The sequence below is a fragment of the Gymnoscopelus microlampas genome (genome assembly GCF_963454915.1).
Source record: "Gymnoscopelus microlampas genome assembly, chromosome: 22".
In the NCBI taxonomy this organism is placed as follows: Eukaryota; Metazoa; Chordata; class Actinopteri; order Myctophiformes; family Myctophidae; genus Gymnoscopelus; species Gymnoscopelus microlampas.
In genome coordinates, this window is record NC_139959.1 from 31,203,251 (window position 1) to 31,227,282 (window position 24,032).

Consider the following 24,032-nt stretch of genomic DNA (forward strand, 5'->3'; position numbering starts at 1 on the left):
GCCAGACAAGCAGCAATGCGTGCCTCCACTTGTGTGTCAGAGGGGGGGAATGAGAGGATCAGCTGGGTGTCATCGGCATAGCAGTGGTAGGAAAAGCCATGGGAGTGGATGACAGCAGCAGGTTTCCCAGAATAGCAACTTTTGCGGGGGAACACCCCTTGCCTAGTCCTAAATCCGCTATTAGTGGCTTTAGCAACTTGAACCTGGAATAGGGCCCTAAATCTATAAAGTAACCAGTAACTAGTTTTTACATAATTGTAGTGGAGTTAAAGTACAACATTTGCCTCTGAGATGTAGTGGAGTAGAGGTAAAAGTATAGAAGAAATGGAAATGCTCCAGTAAAGTAATAATTCCTCAAACTTGTACTCAAGTACAGTACTTGAATAATTATATTTAGTTACTTTACATCACTGGCAGAAAGACGGACAGCTTGAGATTGCTAAACATTTATAGCATTTTGTCAACTCCGTCAGACTTCGTCAGATGTATGTTTAATGTTTAATGTATGTTTTATAACGTAATATTTTTTTCCTGCAAAGTAGTAACTAAAGTCTTTAAATGATTGCTGTTGAGTATAAGTACAATATTTGCCTCTGAGATGGAGTGGAGTAAAAGTAAAAGTACTGAAAATTGGAAATACTCCAGTAAAGTAAAAGTACCTCAAAATTGTACTTGAGTAAGTACAGTACTTGAGTAAATGTACTTAGTTACTTTACACCACTGCACACACGTGCATTCACATGCACACACGCACGCACGCTCGTGTGGCCATACATGCAATCGCAAAGTGGGAAAAAAGGCATTGGGTAATGTAAATACCACATTGTTAATTAGCAAACAGGCTAACACAACATGGCTAGCCGTATTAGGCGAAGAGAGATTAGCCAGCAGCCTTGTAGCAGCAAAGCATTCAAGACAAAACAGGATTATAAAACAATGTCAAGAGCAAACAATCAAGGAGCTTACATGTAGTTTCTGTAGCTAGAGTGCATGCCGCTGTGAAATACGATGAGATACGGTCATATTGGGGGCAAGCATATAATCCAGATAACACACCACGTTTTCAGTTAGTTATTTGTAATTATTCCACCATATTAATACCACATTCTAATCTTTTGCATGTTTGCATGTGAAAACAGCACAGAGAACGTGGCTGTATGTTACACGAATGGCAATAATTGGTATGACCCTTCTCCAGTGGTGGAAAAAGTGCTTTTTTTTTAATTTAAGTAAAAGTTTCAATACTGCAATGTAGAAATACTTCGTTACAAGTAAAAGTCAGAAATTCAGAATTGACTTGCGTAAAAGTATTGGTAACAAAATGTACTTAATGTACCAAAAGTAGAAAGTACTCATTCTGCAGAATGTTTCACAAGTTTTCAAATTTACAAAATGTATACAAATCTTTTTTTAAATAGCAGATCTACAAGCTCACAATGTGTCGCATCGCGACGCATTGTGTGTTTGTTGACGGCTATTTTCAAATGGCCGAAATGTATTAAGGAGTGGGTAATGTAACTTTTGTAATAACAATCAAAATATACAATGTAACTAGCAACTAAAGTTTTCAAATAATTGAAGTGGAGTAAAAATACAATATTTGACTCTGAGATGTAGTGGAGTAGAAGTAAAAGTACTGCAAATTGGAAATACCCCTGTAAAGTAAAAAATATACCTCAAAATTACAGTATTTGAGTAAATGTACTTAGTTACTTTACACCACTGCCCTTTTCAATAAATAATCATGAACGATTGGACATGGCGTCAACCATACCATGATTATAAATACATCCACATAGGCAAGATAAACGTATGTGATTTCAAGCCATGTTCATTTACATAGAACCTGATTACTCACAGTAACTGGAGTGGTTTGGGAGTATAAATGCAATCAATGTATGTGCAAACAGTGCGGACCAATCAATGCACTAAAACCTATGTACACACTCATAAATTAAGGCTCACATTATCAGGATGGGGGCAGGTCAGTCAATTATCCTATACCCACCTCAAGATAATCCCTGCAGGATTCAATGTCAGGTCAAAGTATTTTAACCAGTTAATCCAAAATAACACTTTTAACCAGTTAATCCAAAATAACACTTTTAAACAGTTAATCCAAAATGACACTTTGGTAGACGTTTGGGTTGTGCAGTTACCTTACCATCAGTGGTGGAAAAAGTACTCACATGTTTTACTTAAGTAAAAGTATCAATACTGCAATGTTGAAATATTCTGTTACAAGTGAAAGTCCAGAATTCAAAATGTACTTAAAAGTACAAAAGTATTGGTATCAAAATATCCTTATAGTAAAAAAGTAAAAGTATTCATTGTGCAGAATATCCCATTTCACAACTTCTTTTGAAAATAGCCGATCTACAAGCTCACAATGTGTCGCATCGCAACGCATTGTGAGCTTGTAGAGCTTGTAAGTTTTCAAAGAATTGTAGTGGAGTAAAAGTACAATATTTGCCTCTGAGATGTAGTGCAGTAGAAGTAAAAGTGCTGAAAACTAGAAATACTCAAGTAAAGTAAAAGTATCTCAAAATTGTACTTAAGTACAGTACTTGAGTAAATGTACTTAGTTACTTTACATCACTGCTTTGATGTAACTTCGGTGAGATATCTTCAGTCGATTAGAAGTCAGCACAGTAAGTTTATTCTGCCAGTGTATCACATTAAAACCCGACACAGCATCAAAAGTCATCCTGTTAATCCTGAAAACAAGCTGTGAAATTAAGTTCAAAATGGGCCAATAATATACTCGGCAAGGACAACATGCACACTGGAATGACAGTCAAGTGCTACTTGATTGAATTCTTTACCCAAGTGTGTCCGAAATAGATTTGAGCCAATATTACCATTGGCCTTTTTCTTTAACAATCCATACAAGACCCACTTCTAGCGGGAGAGAGTGTTAGTATAGCACAGCAGGGTTCCTCAGTCAAGTCAAATTGCGTGCGTGCGACTCCGATGGGTTCAATAGTGCACAATGGAAGGGTGCATTCATCCATATGTCCTGATCGATCGCTCTCCTGCCACAACAACATCCATCGTGTATTTTTATGCACCCGACACATTAGATCTCTCACACAGGACAGAAATACAGTCAATGGTAGAGTAACACACATTGTCCGGACAGTCCAAAACATCCAAAGTTTTGGATATCATCATCATAATATCATTTTGTATATTTTGAGACTTGTGGAAATAAATAGGAACTACACCATGTCCAGCATTGTAGCAGCAACACTGGTGTTGCAGTAAAAAGTAAAGAAAAAACATACTGAATAAATTGTGAGTCACATGGCACATATCCTGCAGAGAATGCTAATGCTAGCGGTAGAAGAACAGCAGATTGAATCCATACAGGCTGACATACTGTATATGTAAACAGATGACAGCAGATCGCCAACATCACATGTGCCATACGCTCTCGCATTTCCTCGTCGACTCATGTGAGGTTTTGACAGATATAGCACATTAAAATGCCACGCACACCATGTCTTCAACGATGAGCGGCTGTATCCTAATGCGTTCCCAACTGTGCAGGTGGTGGTTTCACCTCTGTGTGTAGAGCTTTGTGAACGAATGAGAAGGGGGGGGGGGGGGGGTGCGTGTGTGTGTGTGTGTGTGTGTGTGTGTGTGTGTGTGTGTGTGTGTGTGTGTGTGTGTGTGTGTGTGTGTGTGTGTGTGTGTGTGTGTGTGTGTGTGTGTGTGTGTGTGTGGTCAAGTTGTCATCCAATGATAGACACTTATAGACACTGATAGACACGTGTGTGTGTGTGTGTGTGTGTGTGTGTGTGTGTGTGTGTGTGGGGGGGGGGGGGGGGGGGGGGGGGGGGAGGGGGAGCAAGGACCCACATGAAGTGAGAGAGAGAGAGAGAGAGAGAGAGAGAGAGAGAGAGAGAGAGAGTGTGCTATTTGGCTATTTGAAAATAGTCGATCTACAAGCTAGCAACCGCAACCCGCAACTACCATTATTTACAAGCAACTTAACAGAAAAACAAGCCCAATGTGGCTTATAATATGCAGACCTGGCAACACTGCAGACAGGGCATAAGATTGCATTGGGGATAATGGCTAGCGCAGTATTCTCTTAAAGGCAATGGCATCTAGCACAGTGATCGGTTTTATCATTGTAACGCACAAACCACACCTATACATAATGTAACGGGTAGTGCATGTGTTTTGCGGGTAAGGCAGGTGTCCCAAAATAACAACTGTTGCACGGGAACGCCCCTTGCACACTCCTAAATCCTCAAATAGTGGGTTTAGCCAGTCTGGCCCTTTATAAGGCCAGGTCTTTTTTCCCTTCACTAATCACACAGTATACCAGGCGTATGGTAGATCAATACATGCCCCCGGCCCCCACCGACACAATCACACTAACGTGTGCATGTGGCTGCACTCGTGCTTGCCTTCTCCTGTGCATGTGTGTCCAGTGAAGTCTACAGTCTGTATGATGGATCAAACCAGTAGTTAAATGAGAGCCTGTGTCCCACAATTATCCCTCCTAGATCACTAAAGTCTACTAAAATAGTAGTAGAAATACTCTGTTACAAGTAAAATTCCGGAATTCAAAAAGTACTTAAGTACATAAGTACATAAGTTTGTGTATGTGTGTGTGTCTGTCTGTCTGTCTGTCTGTCTGTCTGTCTGTCTGTCTGTCTGTCTGTCTGTCTGTCTGTCTGTCTGTCTGTCTGTCTGTCTGTCTGTCTGTCTGTCTGTGTGTGTGTGTGTGTGCGTGTGCGTGTGCGTGCGTGCGTGCGTGCGTGCGTGCGTGCGTGCATGAGTGCCTTAGAAAGATATGTGCACACATGAGACCATGGGTGTCTGTTACAGCTTACACGCGTGCCTGCGTGCCTGCGTGCGTGCGTGCGTGCGTGCATGCGTAGGGTCTCTATGCACAGCAGCCATATTGGAAAGAAATTGGGCCTCTTCTTACTTCCTTCACAGGTGTTACCAATGATACTAATGAAGGCTCCGTTCCATTCTGGTCAGGGTGCTGATATCTGCATGTTGGCTCACTAGAAACACTCCATTTTTGTTCCCAAATGGGCCCTTATGGCGGGTGTGTAACTCTGAGAGTTATGGGGGTCCTTGAAAATAAGACAACCATATGCCACACTAAATGGAACAGAGCCTTAATTAGTATCATTGGTAACACCTGTGAAGGAAGTAAGGAAGGGGCCCAATTCATTCCCAATATGTCTGCTGTGCATAGAGCCAATTGTGTCTGTGTGAATCAGCCACCGTTGAATGGTCAAGCTGTTGTGATCCAATGAGAGACACTTATTTCTACCCTGCTGTTTACCTGATCTTCATCTTTTTTTCTGACAATGCGACGCATTGTGAGCTTGTAGATCGGCTATTTTGAAATGGCCAAAATGTACATGGCCAAAATGAAGTGGTTAATGTATGTTTTGTAATAATAATACAAGTAACTAAAGTTTTCAAATAATTATAATGGAGTAAAAGTACAATATTTGCCTCTGAGATGTAGTGGAGTAGAAGTAAAAGAACAGAAAATTGGAACTAAACTAAAAATACCTCAAAATGTTACTTAAGTACAGTACTTAAGTAAATGTACTTTGCACCACTGACAACAACACATAAATACGACAGTGTAACACACATTCTAGAGAGAATTTGCTCGACCGCTGTCTCCAACATGCATTCGAAATTCGCCGCACGTGCGCCACAGTGTTCCATAATGCACAGGTACAGAGCCGGAGAACAGTCTGTGTCTGATAATTGGCTCGTGGACATTATGCGTTCGGTTCTTGCCGTCTGCATTTCCCACTTGAAAGTCAGCGTCCAAGCAAACCGCCGAGACCCTGTTGAGAATCCAGACACAGACAAGATTTTGTTCAGGTTCTACATAATCCCCGGTACTTTGCTCATGATATTGATTTTGAAAAACAACTGCGATCCTGCTGGAGCTTGAATGTTGGCAACGTTCCCGGTATCATCGTCAAGAATAATAAGAGGCTGGCAAAAAAAAAGGCAGATAACCCAAGATCTGATTTAAGCAGAGCGGCACCTTTCACGATGCCTCAGCTGCAACTTCAATGGGTCAAAGTAAATAGAATTTGATTATACATTCAGCAATTTCAAAAGCATTCACTCTGGCATACCTATTCTGGGTGAATTTTCAAAATGTTGAATTTATAATGTTTAATTTATTGATTTATTTTCATTTTCTCTTGCAAATGGCAGATATGAGCTCACAACACATTACAAGTTAAAAAGGAATTTGGGGTATTTATGGTGTGATGGGTTGAGGATGGTGGTACATGTAGGTGACTTTAAAGTTAAAGCCAAGTTATGCATAACAGTTGGCAAGGAACAATTTTTGAATATTTTATTATTAGTTAGAAACAGTATAAACTATTCGGAGAGAGAATGGCACTAAACGTGATCTCAAAGGTCAACTAGAAAAAGTGCTCCTCTGAGCACAAGTGGTAATGGTGGCATTTGTTCCTGAGAATGTGCATGCAAAGTTTCACCACAATCGGACGCTGCGTTCATGATTTGCAACATTTAAAATAAATGTGTTCGGTTGAGTCTTAAACGTCATCTTAGAACACGGATTCTTCCTGCTCATTTTATAATCTTCAGGTGTCTCAGTGTATCACATAAAACTAGAAAAGTAGATGATAAACGTTATTATTGTTTATCGCAATGAAAATGTTCACTAGTCAATAGTCTTATCACGGATGATTTTAATTGATCGTGAAATTGTCCATCATACACTTTCTGTCTGCACCAAATATTTCGGCACAAATTGTAGATCTACAAGCTCAGAGCTTGTAGCTTGTACAACTACTATTTTCGGCTATTTTTTTAACAGAATACAGATGCAGGGGTGCATCTGTATAACCAAAGTGCCATTTTAGGAGTTTTAAGCATAGTTTCATTATTGCGATGATACCGTTAATCACAATAATTTACCATCCCTGTGGAAAAGTGCACTCCTCTTGAGTGCAGATCTCCACCAGGCCGGGTTGCCTACCCAGGGTTGCGCAGCCCTCAGGACACAAGGTACGGTCATGTAGCTGCGGTGGAGTGTACAGTTTGTACGACAGACGTTGAAGCTGTTCGTGGTGGTGGTGGCGCCACTAAACCACTAAAAGCCCTAAACCGGAAGTTTATGGAATGCATTGGAGTCTATGGGCGTTTGTCACTATTCCGAGTTACATGAACCACGAGACCGGCGCTGTTTTCTGCTCCCTCAGTGGCGGAACTCTCTAATATAAGGCTCTGGTATGGAGCAGTGGTTCTCAAAGTGGGGGTCTCCCAGGGGGTTCCAGGGGGTCCACAGCAAAATGTGTTAATACAGCATCAGAATCATTTAAACCCCATGTATCCATGTTTTATACGTTGGCTATTCAAAACTAGCAGATATACAAGCTCACAGCGCGTCACTTCGTCTCTGCAGCAGAGACATTCCTAGCATTTGTGGTGCCACCCGTGGTGGAACTTTCAGAATGCAATATGACAAATCGGACTCCAACATTTTGATCACATGACTCCGGAGAGAAGGTGTACCATTTTGTGTGAGTTTGTGGCGAAATCTATAGGAGTGGTATAGCAAAATGTGTGTTTTTGAAGATAACGCAAAAAAGGCATATATGGCCGTGGCCTGTAAGGGAAGTGAAATGCGCCACGATACGTAAGTTACATACTTTCCAAATGCCATGTCATCTACACTTTAAAAAGCAGTAGCCTTGAGATCAGACAAGCAAACTTGTACTAAAGGTCACTAATTAAACAGAGTGACAAAGTTTGGAGGTGGTGTGAAAATTGGAAAAAACCCTTAAAAGAATGCTAACGGGAACTTCGACATGCGAGAAGTGACATAGCTTGGGCGAGCAGGTAAAGTACAAAAAGTACACCGTGACCTTTCGGCTAGCGGTGCCTAACAACCAGAACACCCACGCCGTCAGATCTGTGGGGGAGGGCACTACTGAAAAGACATATTCTGTTAACGCGCCGATTATGATCAAACTCGAGCAACGTCCAGCACTGATGCAGTTCAAACGGGGGGCTATTATTAGCCGGGCCAGTTGCAGCTTGCCCAGGCTGATCAATAGCAACACCACATTGTGCAATAAATTGCCTTGACCTTGCTGTGGTCAACATACAGGATCTTCCCCTGTAGAGGTCTGCCTGTAAGTGGCTCGGTCGCTGAAGCTGTAGCTGTAGCTGTATACAGTACACAGCCTCTGTAACAGGTTTTCATAGTTGTTATTTTGTCCCACCCAGCGGCCTTGCACTTTCAATGAACCATCGTGGATTCAAAAGACGCGCGTCTCATTCTATGTGGCCGCTATCGGACAGAAACCTTGTACCATAGTTCATCTTTTTACGTTTTCATAGATAGACAGATCTCAGATTTCAGTACTTTTACTTCTACTCCACTACATCTCAGAGGCAAATATTATAGTTTTACTCCGCTGCAATTATTTGAAAACTTTAGTTAGTTACTTTGTAGACTTTGATTATAATTAAAAAACAGACAGTAACCACTTCAGACATATATATATCTCGGCCATTTGAAAATAGCAGATCTACAAGCTCACAATGTGTCGCGATGAGACACATTGTGAGCTTGTAGATCTGCTATTTTAAAAAGATTGTTATACATTTGAAAACTTGAAATGGGACATTCCGCCTAGTGAGTACTTTTACTTTCGGTACTTTAAGTATATTATGATGCCAAAACTTTTGTAATTTCACTCAAGTATATTTTGAATTCCGGACTTTTCCTTGTAACAGAGTATTTCTATATTGCAGTATTGATACCTTAACTTAAGCAAGAAATGTGAGTACTTCCACCACTGAAAGATAGATAGACACAGATAGAATCCCCCAAATCCCCCCCCAAAAAAAACAACAACACACCATTTAAATGTGAGCACCTTCGGGTGCAAAAAAATGACGTGCGAAGCGAATCGTGGCAAATTAACTCCTTCCCCAAACGATCCGTCATGATCATAAACAGGAGATTATGTCGGCGGCCAGAGGTTGTGAATGGTTAAGCGTGAGCGGGGCATTTCTTCCCCCTGCACCTCGTGCGTGCTGCTTAGTGCCCGTGCCACGATCGATGGAGGTATTTCCACATATTGATCCCCGCCGTTGGAAGCAGGCGGAGGGGGCGGCCGCCGGGCCTCGGCCAGATTAAATATAGAAAAGCGGAGAGTATAATTTGTTCGCCCCTTTGAGCACAAAGAGTACAATAAAACAAACAACGGGGCCGCAATTAAGTGCAGAGGCCGAGTGAAGAATGTATCTTTGGGAGTGTGCACCACTGGACATAATATTTCCATTCCACAGGAAAGGAGGGGAGTGTTCATAATGCTGTTCATTTTGAAGCATCCCACTGGCCCAGTGACACATTCTGCTCAATAGGCTCTATGCACAGCAGCCATATTGGGAATGAATTGGGCCCCTTCCTTACTTCCTTCACAGGTGTTACCAATGACACTAATTAAGGCCCTGTTCCATTTAGTGTGGCATAGTGGTTGTCTTATTTTCAAGGACCCCCAATCCCCCATAACTCTGAGAGTGTACAAATGGAACCAAATGGACCCGTAAGGGTCCATTTGGTTCCATTTGTACACTCTCAGAGTTACACACCCACCATAAGGGGCCATTTGGAAACCAAAATGGAGTGTTTCTAGTGAGCCAACATGCACAATATCAGCACCCATGACCAGAATGGAACAGAGCCTTAATTAGCATCATTGGTAAGACCTGTAAAGGAAGTAAGAAGAGGCCCAATTTCTTTCCAACATGGCTGCTGTGCATAGAGCCTATTGTTTGACTAATAACTGAATTTGTATTCTCTGATGGACCTCACTTATGGTGGAATAAATATCCACCCATATCCAGCCATCTAGCTCCCTATCCACAAGTTTCCTAGCGCGTGGTGGGCATCACTTCCTGTCAAAAGTTGCAGCCCTGATGCTCAACACAGCGGGCGTGAGCATTGTTTCATCCCACACGACCCGTCCTTACCTTGACCTGCTGTTTCAATGCTAACTCTGTAAAGAATCCCACAGTGCATGCATAACAAAGCATCGGCCATACAGCGCGGTATATAACAAACCCATATCATCCATAGCATTTCCATAATGTGAAGGCTGTCTCCGTGCATGGGGGGGCTTCACAAAGACCACAAGTTCTCCTTGAGCCCGGGCCATGGAGGATCTATAGCGCAGGCACATAATCGCTGATACACACAGGACCAGCGGTGGAGAAAAGCACTCAAAGGTTTTACGTTAAGTAAAAGTATCAATACTGCAATATAGGAGTACTCTGTTACAGGTAAAAGTCCAGAATTCAAAATGTACTTGCGTAAAAGTACAAAAGTATTGGTATCAAAATGCACTTAAAGCATCAAAAGTAAAAGTACTAAAATGTTTGAAAATAGACGATCTACAAGCTCACAACGCGTCGCATCGCGACGCGTTGTGAGCTTGTAGAGCAGCTGTTTGAAAATAGCCTAAGTATAAAATAGGGCTAAAGTGGTTCATGTTTTATAATACAATAATTTATATCTCAAAGTACCAAGTAAAACTCAAAGTACCTAGTAACTAAAGTTTTCAAATATTTGTAGTGGAGTAAAAGTACAATATTTGCCTCTGACATGTAGTGGAGTAGAAGTAAAAGCATAGACAATTGGAAATACTCTAGTAAAGTAAAAATACCAAAAAATGTGTACTTAAGTACAGTACTTGAGTAAATGTACTTAGTTACTTTGCACCATTGCTCAGGACACACACAGACACGCTCGCATACACACACACACACACACACACACACACACACACGCACACACACGCATGTGCACGCGCACACCAACGCATCACAGGCTTCACATGCTATAGGGTCAGTAGGGAGCTGTATGGGAAGGAACTGCAGAGGTACATAAAGTAATGGGCACCAGGTCATGCATGCATTCATGTCGCTCCACCGAACAGCCTTATCGTCGTCTCTGCCGGCTAAGACACACAAACACCTATACATTCTATTTACTCTATTCACCAGGCAGCAAGGACGTGACACCTTTGCTATCGCGCTTCCACTTGCATTGTATCACGCAACACGCTCTCCCACTATTCTTGTAAAGTAGTAGTTCACCCCAAAAAATGCCTTATTTTCTATGAATTACACACCCCATGAAGCATTGAATTCATGGAGATTTCTTTTGTTTTTTGTCGCGTTCCTTTTTTATTCAAAAAGTTTTATCCCACGATTTTGTAACCCTTTTTCACCCGGTGCCAATTTTCTTTTGTCGCATTCCTAAGCCAATAATTTGATTACCGGCGGAAAGATGCTAAAGAAATGCTAAATTATTGGCCTAGGAATGCAACAAAAACTAAAACATCTCCATTATTAAAGGCTTCATAGGGTGTGTAATTGATAGAAAATATGTTTTTTTTTGGGTGAACTACTCCTTTAAGTCAGTTGTTCTCAAACATTCTCATGTCAAGGACCACCAAATTCATGATTTGTGGGGTCCTCAATTGGCCGACAGGATGATCACTGCAAGCACAGCTACTGTAAGTAGATGTAACGATGTCCACATGCACGTCCGTCACATGTCCATCACCATTACCACCGACTGCAAGGTTATAGTTAAATTAAGTTTAGAGCTTTCCATTCCATCCATTGTTGAAAGTGGGTACTGTGAGTGGTTTCCTCTAGTGAAGAACACAGCGTGAGACAAAAGTATGTTTTTATATGACATTTTATATTTTGGTCTTCCTTATGGCTTTCAAATAGTCTAACCTACCACAATAATAGAATAAACAAGTTGAACCACCTATACTGTAGTCATATAAGAATAGGAAAAATAGCTTATCTACGAGTTGACAATGTGTCACAGATTTGAATATTTTCACCTATTATAACATGCCTAAAATAAGGATACTAGATTGAAAGTGGTTAATTTCAGGACAAGGGACTGGACCAGCGTGCCAAATTATATGATGGAGGAATAATGGAGTAATTTGGAGTCTAAAGAATAGGTACTCATTACAACAGTCACATTTCTTTTCGATTTTTACAAATACGCAATTATGTAACAAAGAACATGCAGGCCCCTAGGATATCCTTCCTAGAAAAGCTTCTTACACAACCTTTGTTGGCAAATTGATTTGGAATGTCAGATAGAAGACAATATTTGGACAACAATCATAGGAAATGCACTTACTATTCTGAGTTGCAATAATGATAGAGAAAGACTATTCAAAATAATACACAGACTCCATTATACACCTCTACTGACGGTGCATTTTAACAGCGGGCGATGCTGGGCAATACTGGGCGACGCTGGGCGACGTTGGGCGATAATGGGCGATAAAGAGGGCGTTCCTGCTGACGTAACCGTATTTACTCCCTGAGATGCGCACGTAAATTGGGTACCGTAAATGATGATTTACTCGCGCCGCTGTTATACTGCTGTTATATACCGCCGATAAACTTTTTTCCCGCGGAAGGAATTCCCGCACAAAGGAATTTGTGGATGATGCTCCACACATTTTGACATTCTTCCGACGTGGCAGTAGGTCCATTGTAGGTCAGTTGTCCTCATTTCATCTCATTTTCACCTCATTTTCATCTTCACCATCTTCATCATTTCATCTTTACCATGAAAACCAAACAACAGAAAAGACTTCTGCTGATCGCAGCCATTTATTTGGGATGGAAAAGTTGGAAGATGAAGAAGCAGCAGCAAAGGTAACAGAATTTACCCCAGACACAGAACCCCCCAGAACTTTTTACTTTATATATTTTTGTTTTTTCTTACTTTTCAATTCTAAACGGTTTATATGATGTTCTGCATAATGTATATCTGTCTGTCATTTAATGTCACTGTGAATTGAGTGCAAAAGGACCCCAATTGAAACAAGCCATGGTTTTTTTTAATCCTATTTTGGTTGACCGTGTATAGTAACTGTAGCCTATTTTCACTTGCTTTTTTTCTGCAAACGTCTAAATAAACTATTCAATCTATCAAAGGTCCCGTGAGTGGGTCCACAGCATCCTCCAGACCCGTGAGCAGCGCGGGGAGTACCATCTACTGGTCCAGGAGCTGCGACTTGATGAAAATAGGTGGAGGCGTCAGTTCAGATTGAATTGGGCCCAGTTCGATGACCTGCTGAATAGAGTGGGTCCTCTGATCACCAGGATGGAGACAAATTGGCGGAAACCCATCAGTCCATCTGAACGGCTCATAATTTGTCTCCGGTGAGTGAGATATTATCTATGTCCGACTTTTTATTCATGGTCATCTCTGTAGCTGCTAATATGCTTACATAATTAATCTAGGACGTCGTGTAGGCCAGTGCTGTGTATATACATTACACCACTGGCCTACAAGACGTCCTACTGTAGATACATTATGTAAGCATATTAGCAGCTACAGAGACTATGACTATGAATAAACACTATGAATAAACACTCAGTTTATGTACTTAAAGTAAAAGTAATAAAGTAGTAATAAATAATCTATAGAAGGAAAAGCACTGCATGAACCCTGAATGTATTTTCTAAAGCTGTATTAAAAAATATTTGTAGTGGAATAAAAAGTACAATAGTTGCCTATTTAGTGGAATATAAGTAGGCCTACAGTACTAAGAAATGACATGTTACTTTTGATGACATGTTACTTTTACTTTTTTTTAATTAAATTTAAGAGAGAAATTATTATATTTATAATATATTTAATTATTGTTAAATTAAATTAAGAAATTAATTATATTTATTAATATATATTAATGTTTTTCTATATAATTAAATTAATTTAGTTAATAATAATTATATATATATATATATATATATATATATATATATATATATATATATATATATAATTATTATAAATATATATATTTTATTATATATATATATATATATATATATATATATATATATATATATATATATATATATATATATATATATATTTATTAATATTAATTAATTCTAATAATTTTAATACATTAATTATTAATATTTTTATATATAATTTTCTTAATATATTTAATTAAAAAAATTAATTATTTAATTTTAGAATTATTTAATAATTTATATAATAATTTAATGATTTAATTATTTAATTAAAAAAAGAATAAAATAAAATAAAAAACTGGATAGAATATAAGTTTAGGTATCTATAAGTATCAATGCTTATAATACATTATATTCCCAATAATACATGTGTTGAGCTAATTTACAATTGAGGTACTAGATATGTGAGTAGTAGTAGGCTGGCCTACTTCATACAACCAATAACACGTTTTTTTTTTTTTTACAGCTACCTTGCCACTGGGGACTCCTATGGGACAATTGCCGACAGCTATCGGATGGGAATCACCACTGTGTCCTACATTGTAGCTGAGGTGGCCAGTGCAATCTGGGAATGCCTGGCAGGAGAGTTCATGCCAGTCCCAAAAAAGGAGGACTGGATGACGATTGCCGATGAATTTTATCAGCGTTGGAACTTTCCCAACTGCTTGGGCTCCATTGATGGGAAACATGTGGTCCTTCAGGCCCCCTCACAATCTGGCTCCCTTTTCTACAACTACAAGGGGACCTACTCTATTGTCCTCTTGGCAGTTGTAGATGCCAAGCAACGCTTCCGCATGGTGGACGTCGGGGCTTATGGGAGGACAAGTGATGGGGGGACCCTGGCCAGCTCCAATTTCGGCAAAGCCCTGCTGAAAGGTAGGCTGGACCTCCCGGGAGACAGCCTGCTGCCAGGAGCAGAACATCTGGGACCTCAACCACATGTATATGTAGCAGATGAGGCCTTCCCATTGCAGACACACCTGATGCGCCCATTCCCTGTTCCTTCTGGATCCGCCCTCTCCAGGAGGAACAGAGTCTACAATTACAGACTCTCCAGGGCCAGGATGGTTGTAGAGAGCACCTTCGGCATCCTGTCATCCCAATGGAGGATGTACCGGCGCCTGATTGGGACCAGCCCTGAAAATGCAGAGAAGTGCGTGAAGGCAACCTGTGTCCTGCATAACTTCATGCGTTGGGACATGAAGGGCCCAGCAGTCATCTGTGCAGGAGTTGGTGATGATTCCCCTGCTCTGCAGCCCATCCATCGAGTAGGAAGCAACAACGCTGCAAGGGAAGCCCTCAATGTGAGGGAAACATTTGCCTCGTACTTTTCTGCAGAGGGTGCAGTCCCGTGGCAAGACAGCCATGCGTAAAAGTTGTAAATGTTTGTACATATTGTTTGTATATATATGTATGACAAAGTTCACAGTGCAAAGCACCAATGGAAATGTAGCTGTGTAAGCCACTAGATCATTGACTTATTTATGTATATATTATTTATTATTTATATTTATTTATTTTCTATTTATTTTTGTATTCATTTTTTAATTATTTATATTTATTATATGCCATAAACTGCAGCCATAAACTGAATGCATATTTTTCAAGGTCAAAAAATAATTCTCAGTGGATCCTGAAAAGCCTTTAAATATTTATTTATTATTATATTATATTATTATTATATTATATTATATTATATTATTTTTTATTCATTTTTTTAAATTATTTATATTTATTATTTATTTATTATTATATATTATTATATTACATTATATTATATTATTATTATTATTATTATATTATTTTTGTATTTATATTTATTATTTATTTATTATTATATATTATTTATTTATCTTTAAAAGGTGAGAGGAGTGTGAAGTTATAGAATAACTTCATTGCAGCCTTGCATAAACTGAATGTTTGCTGGGTGTTTATAGGGTGATTTATCAGGGTGCATTTAACATGTTTATTTATCAGGGTGTTTATAATCTGTTCGAGGTACAGTATGTGCTTCTGACGTCTTGGTATAGTTGGCAGGTAGTTAGAAAGTGCAGCTTGGTTTCCACCTCATTGATGTGTGCAGTGGATGCGTCTGTCTAGTCCTGGGAGCCAGGTCTGCCTGTGGAGGCCTTTGTCAATGGTGAGGCTGGGCTCACTGAGTCTGTACATAGTCAAAGATTTACTTAGTTTTGGATCATTCACAGCTCAGGTACTCTGCAGCTGGGTATTCTCTGTTTAGGCCCAGATAGCATTCAACTTTGCTTTGGTTTTGGGTGGATTCTTTCCAATGTGTCAGAGAGTTTTGTTTTAGTTTTCTTTATGCTTTGGTTTATTCCAGTGGGGTTTCTGTCTAGTGGCTCTGCTTGTGTTTGTGAACAGAACCAGCTGCAGGGGGCATCTCTAGTCTAGTCTCTCTGTGGGTGAAGGCTTATGGAGAGTGTCTGGGTCACTTTCTTTCAGGTGGTTATACAATTTAAATGCTCTCTTTTTATATATTAATTTTGTTTTGATTTAAGGTTGCATAGAGTTACAGATAGTTACATACAGCATTCAACAGTAGTAATTGTCAGAAGTTTAGAGCAATAGACAAACAATACTATTAAACATGACCATGTCTTCATACCACCTTAAGCTTTATGCCCAGAATGTTCAGTGGTTTCTCCCAGATTCTAGAAAAAAAAGTGCGCTCTCCCATTAATACAGTATTTCAATTTCTCTGTGGTAGCATCGGATATCAAAGATTTCCACAAATGAATAGACGGAGAGTCATCTCCAACCCACTTTGTCATTATTGCTTTCCTATAGCTAACATTAAAATGAATTGGATTATTTCTTTATGCACCTTCAAAGAATCTGGGATACTTCTTAATACACATACAAGAGGATATTGGGCCAATTGTTGCCCAATAACCATGCTAATTTATTTGCATATTGCCTTACATTTGGGACAATTTGAGTAGACGCCTGCTGTATACAGTATATACTGTACGTATATGGGGAAATGTACACATTTACAATATTATATTGCATCTCCCTATATCTGCTACATGAAATTCTAGAAGGCAACAGCAAACTGAAGGTTCTAAAAGAAGTCATATTAGCATCACTATGATAAAATGTTTCTGGAGTGAGTTCAGATTTAGCACATGGGAACGGTCAGCTGTACTGAATACTGAAAAAAAAACATTAACATGTTTGGATATTCATATGTATTTTGTGATGAATAAAAACATGAAATAAGGTGACTTGATACTTAAAGTATTTAATGTAAACATTTTTAGAACAGCTTTTAGTGTCTTCCTGCTGGTGGACTTGAGGTAGTTCTCTACAATCTCTCATACATGAACGCTTTTTAAATGTACTTCTGAAATGTAAAACATTTTATAAAGTACACATCTTCAAACAATTTCAAACATTAATAAAACAATAACATTGGTTTTATCCACTTTTCGACCATCGCCTCTCCGCCCAGCTATCGCCAGTAGTTACCGGCTCGCATAGACTATAATGCACTTCCGGAGAATATGATCCTGTCAGGGTCGGTTAACAAGCATGGCAACGAGGTGCTTGTCACATTTACAGAAAGTACAACACCAAGTCAAACCCCATTCTAGCAGGGGTCAGTTGAGCACGATAGAAGTTGAGCACGATCTTGCAGAGCAACATGTATTTGAGCGATGTGATGGCCTTGGGATAGTCAACTGAGTCATAGCCCTCGAAAGCTTCAAAGAAGTAGGAATAGGCCGTCTTCCAGTCCTTCTCTTCCGCTGCGTGGCAGATCCCTGACTGCATGTCCAGTGCGGCCTGGAGCTTGGGGGGACAGTAGATTGCATTGGCGGTGGTCCTGGCGGAGGTCAGGGCTGCGCGAGCCTTGGGCAGGTTACTGAGGGCGTGGTACGTCTTGCTCTCTAGCAACTGCACCTCTACCAGCAGAGCTTTGTCATCCATCTTCTTCAGCTCCTGGAGGAGCTGTGACTCGAGTGCCAAGGCCTCCTGGTATCTTTTGGTGTCAAAATAGAGTGAGATCCCAGAGAGCCCCATGAAGCCTGCCACATCGAAAGCGGTGACCTATTAACGCCCGTGCCTCCAGACGTGGTCGTTTTGCAATTTCGCCTCTTAAAGAATTTCGCCTCTTCACTACAATATGTCATACCTGAACACTTTTTAAATGTACTTCTGAAATGTAAAACATTTTTAAATCAGCATTTTATAAAGTACACATCTTTGAACAGTTTCAAACATTAATCAAACCAATAACATGGGATGTGTGTTTCTTTTTTTTTTACATTGCACTTTCCAAATAAAAATAAAATAAAAAATAGGAAGTAGTAGACCTACTTCCTATTAAAATATAAAAGTGCAAGAACAAAAACTTCCTATTAAAATATAAAAGTGCAAGAACAAAAAAGTTGGTTGGTGCCAACCAACTTAAAGTGCAAAAAAAAAAGGAACCAAAAAAAACCCTCTAATCATCATCTGTACTTGGTGTACTCTGTACAACGCTGTACTCTGTATGGCTGTACTCTGTATGGCTGTACTCTGCCTTGTTCACCAGCTTCAGAATTTTAAGCTTCAGTGCTGCTCTACGTGGAGCAGGAATCCTCTTAACAGATGGCAATATGCTTCTAAAGAAAAGCATGTCCTCATCTTCTGGGATCTGGGAGGATGTTGGTGGTGGTGTGTCGTCGTCTTCCTGTGCCACGGAGCGATTGATGGCCTCGATCAGTTGCACTTCAAACGGGCCCATTGACATGTCTGCTTGTCTGCTAGTCTTCTTGGTTGCCTTTTTACCTGGGGTTTGAGTAGACTGGCCTGAGAGAGATAAGAGAGACACAACTTTGATTGATCCTGTGAGGGAAATTAGTCACAAAATAGAATTTACATCATAGATCATACAATATGCAACACCATACACTTCAGGGCAGTGCTTGCATAGTGCCAGACAAAGGCAAATACAACAGAACGCACGCACAATAAAGCATGTCTACTAGTGTCCACCATGTTGTACTGAACTGTTGTTTACCTGGCAACATTTTCTGGGGGCCTGGATGAACCGAGGGTCCTGGGAGAAGTTGGGCAGAGGGGTCTGTAGAGATATGAGCGAGATAAGACCTTTCAGAATCAGGTTTATTGTCACATCACATGTTTACAAGGTAAAAAAAGGTGGGTGAAATTCGTTTTTGTACATCGTTCCCATCGCAACGTTATTGCCATAGAAAGAAGAGGGGGGAGGAAGAAGAGGGGTGGGGGGGGGGGGGCAAGTGGGAAGGAGATCAAACAAGAGAACAACAAAAAGCCTCTTATGAGCTCTCTGATATCATACCTGAGATAAAAGAAAAACTAAGGTGCCTGAGCATACATAGCAGCAAAGTATGTATACTGTGCATGATGTACTTATGGACGTTAGGTGCTTAAAGAAAAAAAGAGCACAATAAAAAGACAAAAAAGTGGGATTAAGGTGCAAAAAGTCAAAGACCTTTATTGATCCTGTGAGGGAAATTATGACAAAATACATCATACAATATACAACTCTATACACTTCAGAGCAGTGCTTGCATAGCCTAATAGTGTCCACCATGTTGTACTGAACTGTTGTTTACCTGGCAAAATGTGCGTAGAGGGGCCTGTATTCGCCACGGGTCCCGACTGAAGTTGGGCAGAGTGGCCTGTATGACCTGAGGGTCCCGACAGAAGTTGGGCAGAGGGGCCTGTAGAGATATGAGAGAGATAAGACCTATATAAGTATACTAGGACCTTTACTGTTCCTGATATATGTGAATGATATGTCTTCAGCTTGCGACTGCAAACTGTTCCTGTTCGCAGATGACGCGGCTCTGCTGGTCTCGGACAGGGACAGGCTGCAGGTTGAGAGAACTCTCAGCACTGAACTCAACAAGATCTGCACCTGGCTCTCCGACAACAAACTCTCATTACACCTGGGTAAAACTGAATCCATCCTCTTTGGGTCTAACCCTAACCTTAGAAAGGCTGAGAGTTTCACGATCAAAGTGGGTGATGTTGTTATCACAAGAAAGGAGGAAATTAACTACCTGGGTTCCAGTAACCTGTAAACTGATTGTATGACATTCTGTATAGTCGTGTGTATATATGTCTGTCTCTATATGTCATCATGATTTGTGTGCATGGGGTTCTCATTTTAAACAAGCTTAGTGCTTTATGAGCCTTCCAGTTTAGTAGACCCTGTATTGTGAATTTGTACTTCCATGTACTGTTATGTACTGTCATGTACTGTTCTCATGTCTTACTAAATAAAGTACATCAATCATTGATCCTGTGAGGGAAATTCAGACAAAATACATCATACAATACGCAACTCTATACACTTCAGAGCAGTGCTTGCATAGCCTAATAGTGTCCACCATGTTGTACTGAACTGTTGTTTACCTGTCAACATTTGGGTAGAGGGGCCTGTATTAACCACGGGTCCCGACAGACGTTGGGTAGAATGTTCTGTATGACCTGAGGGTCCCGGCAGAAGTTGGGCAGAGGGGCCTGTAAAGATATGAGAGAGATAAGACCTATATTGATCCTGTGAGGGAAATTCAGACAAAATACATCATACAATATGCAACTCTATACACTTCAGAGCAGTGCTTGCATAGCCTAATAGTGTCCACCATGTTGTACTGAACTGTTGTTTACCTGTCAACATTTGGGTAGAGGGGCCTGTATTAGCCACGGGTATATATGAGAGAGATAAGACCTATATTGATCCTGTGAGGGAAATTCTGACACAAAATACTATATGCAACACTACACCCTCAGCAGTGCTTACATAAGTCTAATAGTGTACTACTGGAGTTCTACTGGAGTATTTCCAGTTTTCAGTACTTTTACTTCTACTCCACTACATGTCAGAGACAAATATTGTACTTTTACTGTACTACAGTTATTTTTAAACTTTAGTTACTTTGCATATATAAATGATTACATCATACAACATACATTAACCACTTCAGCCCTACTTTATACCTAGGCTATTTTAAAATAGCATATCTACAAGCTCACAATCGCGACGTGTTGTAAGCTTGTAGATCTGCTTTTTTAAAACAGCTTTTGTACTTTTACTTTTGGTACTAAGTACATTTTGATACCAATACTTTTGTACTATTTTTCAAGTATTTTTTTAATTCCATACGTTTACTTGTAACAGAGTACTTCTACATTGCAGAATTGATACTTTTACTTTTTGAGTACTTTTTCAACATTTGAGTACTTTTTCCACCACTGGCATCCACCATGTTGAACTGAACTGTTGCATTTACCTGGTATCAATTGGGCAGAGGGGCCTGGAAGAGGTGCATTGGGGTCTGGCAGAACCTGGGTTTCAGGTACATAGTCTACATAGTCTAGATACAGCGAGTATACGCTGTCAGATGAAGCCATGGAGCTCTGCTCTGAATCATTGTCCCCGTCATCCCCGTCCGCCATGTTTCCAGTGGTCGCACGGTTTTGAACGTACGGGTGAATGAACGACATCAGTTGGGTGAGGAACCATGGTTTCCCAACCACTGCTCCGGCCCCACTCTTCTTCTTCCCCTTCTCCTTATTCACCTCCTTCCTGTAGGTGGTCCGCAGGCCTTTCCACCTTTTTTGGCAAACATCGACTGCCCCACACAAAAAAGAACATTTTTTAAATGTTATATTGTGTATTAATTGTTAACACTTTATTCAGTCACTGATACAGTTAATATACAAAAGTACAACTTCACCATATTTTTAAAAGCACATCATGACTTAAGTAGTTTCTGTAAACAGTAGTCCAGAAATGAGTCTGTAAGTATTTGCTGCTGTGTAGTGAAATTAGGCATACTTTATTTGTGTGCATTTTCATTATCAGTGGTGGAAAAAAATAATCACATTTCTTACTTAAGTACAAGTATCAAATCAATACAGCAATGTAGAAATACTGATACAAGTACTTCAGTAAAACTATAGGCATCAAAATGTACTTTAAGCAGTGGTGGAAAAAGTACTCAAATTCTTTACTTAAGTAAAAGTACCAATACTGCAATATAAAAATACTTTGTTACAAGTAAAAGTCCAGAATTAAAAATGTACTTGAGTAAAAGTACAAAAGTATTGGCATCAAAATGTACTTAAAGTACCAAAAGTAAAAGTACTAAATATTTGAAAATAGCAGATCTACAAGCTCACAACGCGCGTTGTGAGCTTGTAGATCGGCTATTTTCAAATGGCCTACGTATAAAATAGGTTTAAAGTGGTTAATGTACGTGTCATTATATCATAATTTATATCTGAAAAGTAACTAGTAACTAAAGTTTTCAAGTAAATGTAGTGGAGTAAAAGTACAATATTTGCCTATGAGATGTAGTGAAGTAGAAGTAAAAGTATTGGAAATTGGAAATATTCAAGTAAAGTACAAATACCTCAAGATTTTTGTACTTGTAGTTGAAGTACTTAAAGTAAATGTACTTAGTTACTTTCCACCACTGACTTTAACTACCAAAAGTAGAAAGTACTCATTATGCAGGATGTTTTCAAATGTATACAAATCTTTTGAAAATAGCAGATCTACATGCTCACGCATTGTGAGCTTGTAGATCTGCTATTTTTTACTTGGGTTAAGCCTCTGAAGCCAGGGGGGGGGTCCCCGGGGAGGCCTCAACCCGCCCCAGGGAGCCCCGACCCTGGGACTCGCTGCAGTCCGGGGGATCCCCGGCCCTCCAGGCGGTCCCGTGTATGTTTTGCAATAATAATCAAACTCTACAAAGTAACTAGTAAGTAAAGTTTTCAAACAATTGTAGTGGACATGACGTGCTTAACTTACATATTGCAACAAAGGTACTTTTTTCTGGACATACAAGCATAGCATACAAGGCAAATGTTTGCTAGCGTTAGCAGTAATGCTATGCTGTTACTATTGGCTTTAACAATTAATACATTAATTGACGTGGATTCTAAACTTACCGGGGAAACCAACCGCAGCAGATATTGCTCTCCATGCGTCGCCTTTTTTAATTTTATTTCTGTAGTCTCGCAAAGTACAGTTGTAAATAATAGGGTGACTGCAGACCGCAGTAATCAGCTGCTCGTCATCCATTGCAGCGGCGCATGTGGTAAGCGGAACTAGGAACCAACTTTCGTGGTATGTTTCCGTGTGGAAGGGAAACATACCAACACAAGCATTTGATTGGCTATTCCCGGGCGATACCGGGCGATATCGCCCAAAAAGATAAAAAATATCCATGTTTTCAACATCGTCGCTCCGCCCACTTTTCCACCATCGCCCGTTCGCCCAACTATCGCCCAACTATCGCCCAGTATCGCCGGCTGTCATAGACTTTAATGCATTTCCGGAGAATATGATCCTGTCGTCGCCCAGTATTGCCCGCTGTTAAAACGCAGGGTCAGGCTTCGTCCACACGTACACGGGTATTTTCATAAACGCAGATATTTCGTTTTCGTTTTTGAAAACCTCCGCGTCTACACGGCCCTGTTTAAAAAAATCTCTCTGTCCACACGGCAACGGCTAAACGTTAACGGCTAAATGCAAAAACTCCGTTTACCGTGTCCACACGGGAACACATAGCCGGAGTTTTTAAAAATCTACACTGTGGCAGGAGTTTTCCAAAAGATGCGTTTACATGGAGCAAAAACGCGTTTGCGTGTGGACGAACCCCCCAAAACGCATATAAAAAGCTACGTTTATGAAAATACCCGTGTACGTGTGGACGAAGCCTGAGAAGTAAGCTTGGCCTTAGTTCTGTCAGGACAACTCATACATGGATAAAGACAACTCATGAAGGATATTATATATTTATTGAATATAAAATGAGCAATATATTTAATATGGTTTGGCGATGAATAGGCTATGCACAGCAGCCATATTGGGAATGAATTGGGCCCCTTCCTTACTTCCTTCACAGGTGTTACCAATGATACTAATTAAGGCTCTGTTCCATTTAGTCTGGCATAGTGGTTGTCTTATTTTCAAGGACCCCCATAACTCTGAGAGTGTATACAAATGGAACCTTACGGGTCCATTTGGTTCCATTGGTACACTCTCAGAGTTACACACCCACCAAAATGGAGTGTTTCTAGTGAGCCAACATGCACAATATCAGCACCCTGACCAGAATGGAACAGAGCCTTCATTAGTATCATTGGTAACACCTGTGAAG

At 40.1% G+C, this 24,032-nt stretch overlaps 1 long non-coding RNA gene across 1 annotated transcript; it reads right to left on the reverse strand.

Annotated features, from left to right (window-relative positions):
• Positions 1 to 14,347: 14,347 nt before the first annotated feature.
• On the reverse strand, positions 14,348 to 22,948 carry LOC311038852. Its single transcript, XR_014600097.1, has 3 exons — positions 22,819 to 22,948; positions 14,797 to 15,003; positions 14,348 to 14,431 (listed from the first exon to the last, which is right to left on the reverse strand). It is a non-coding gene; the product is annotated as an uncharacterized lncRNA (long non-coding RNA).
• Between the last annotated feature and the right edge of the window lie 1,084 nt (positions 22,949 to 24,032).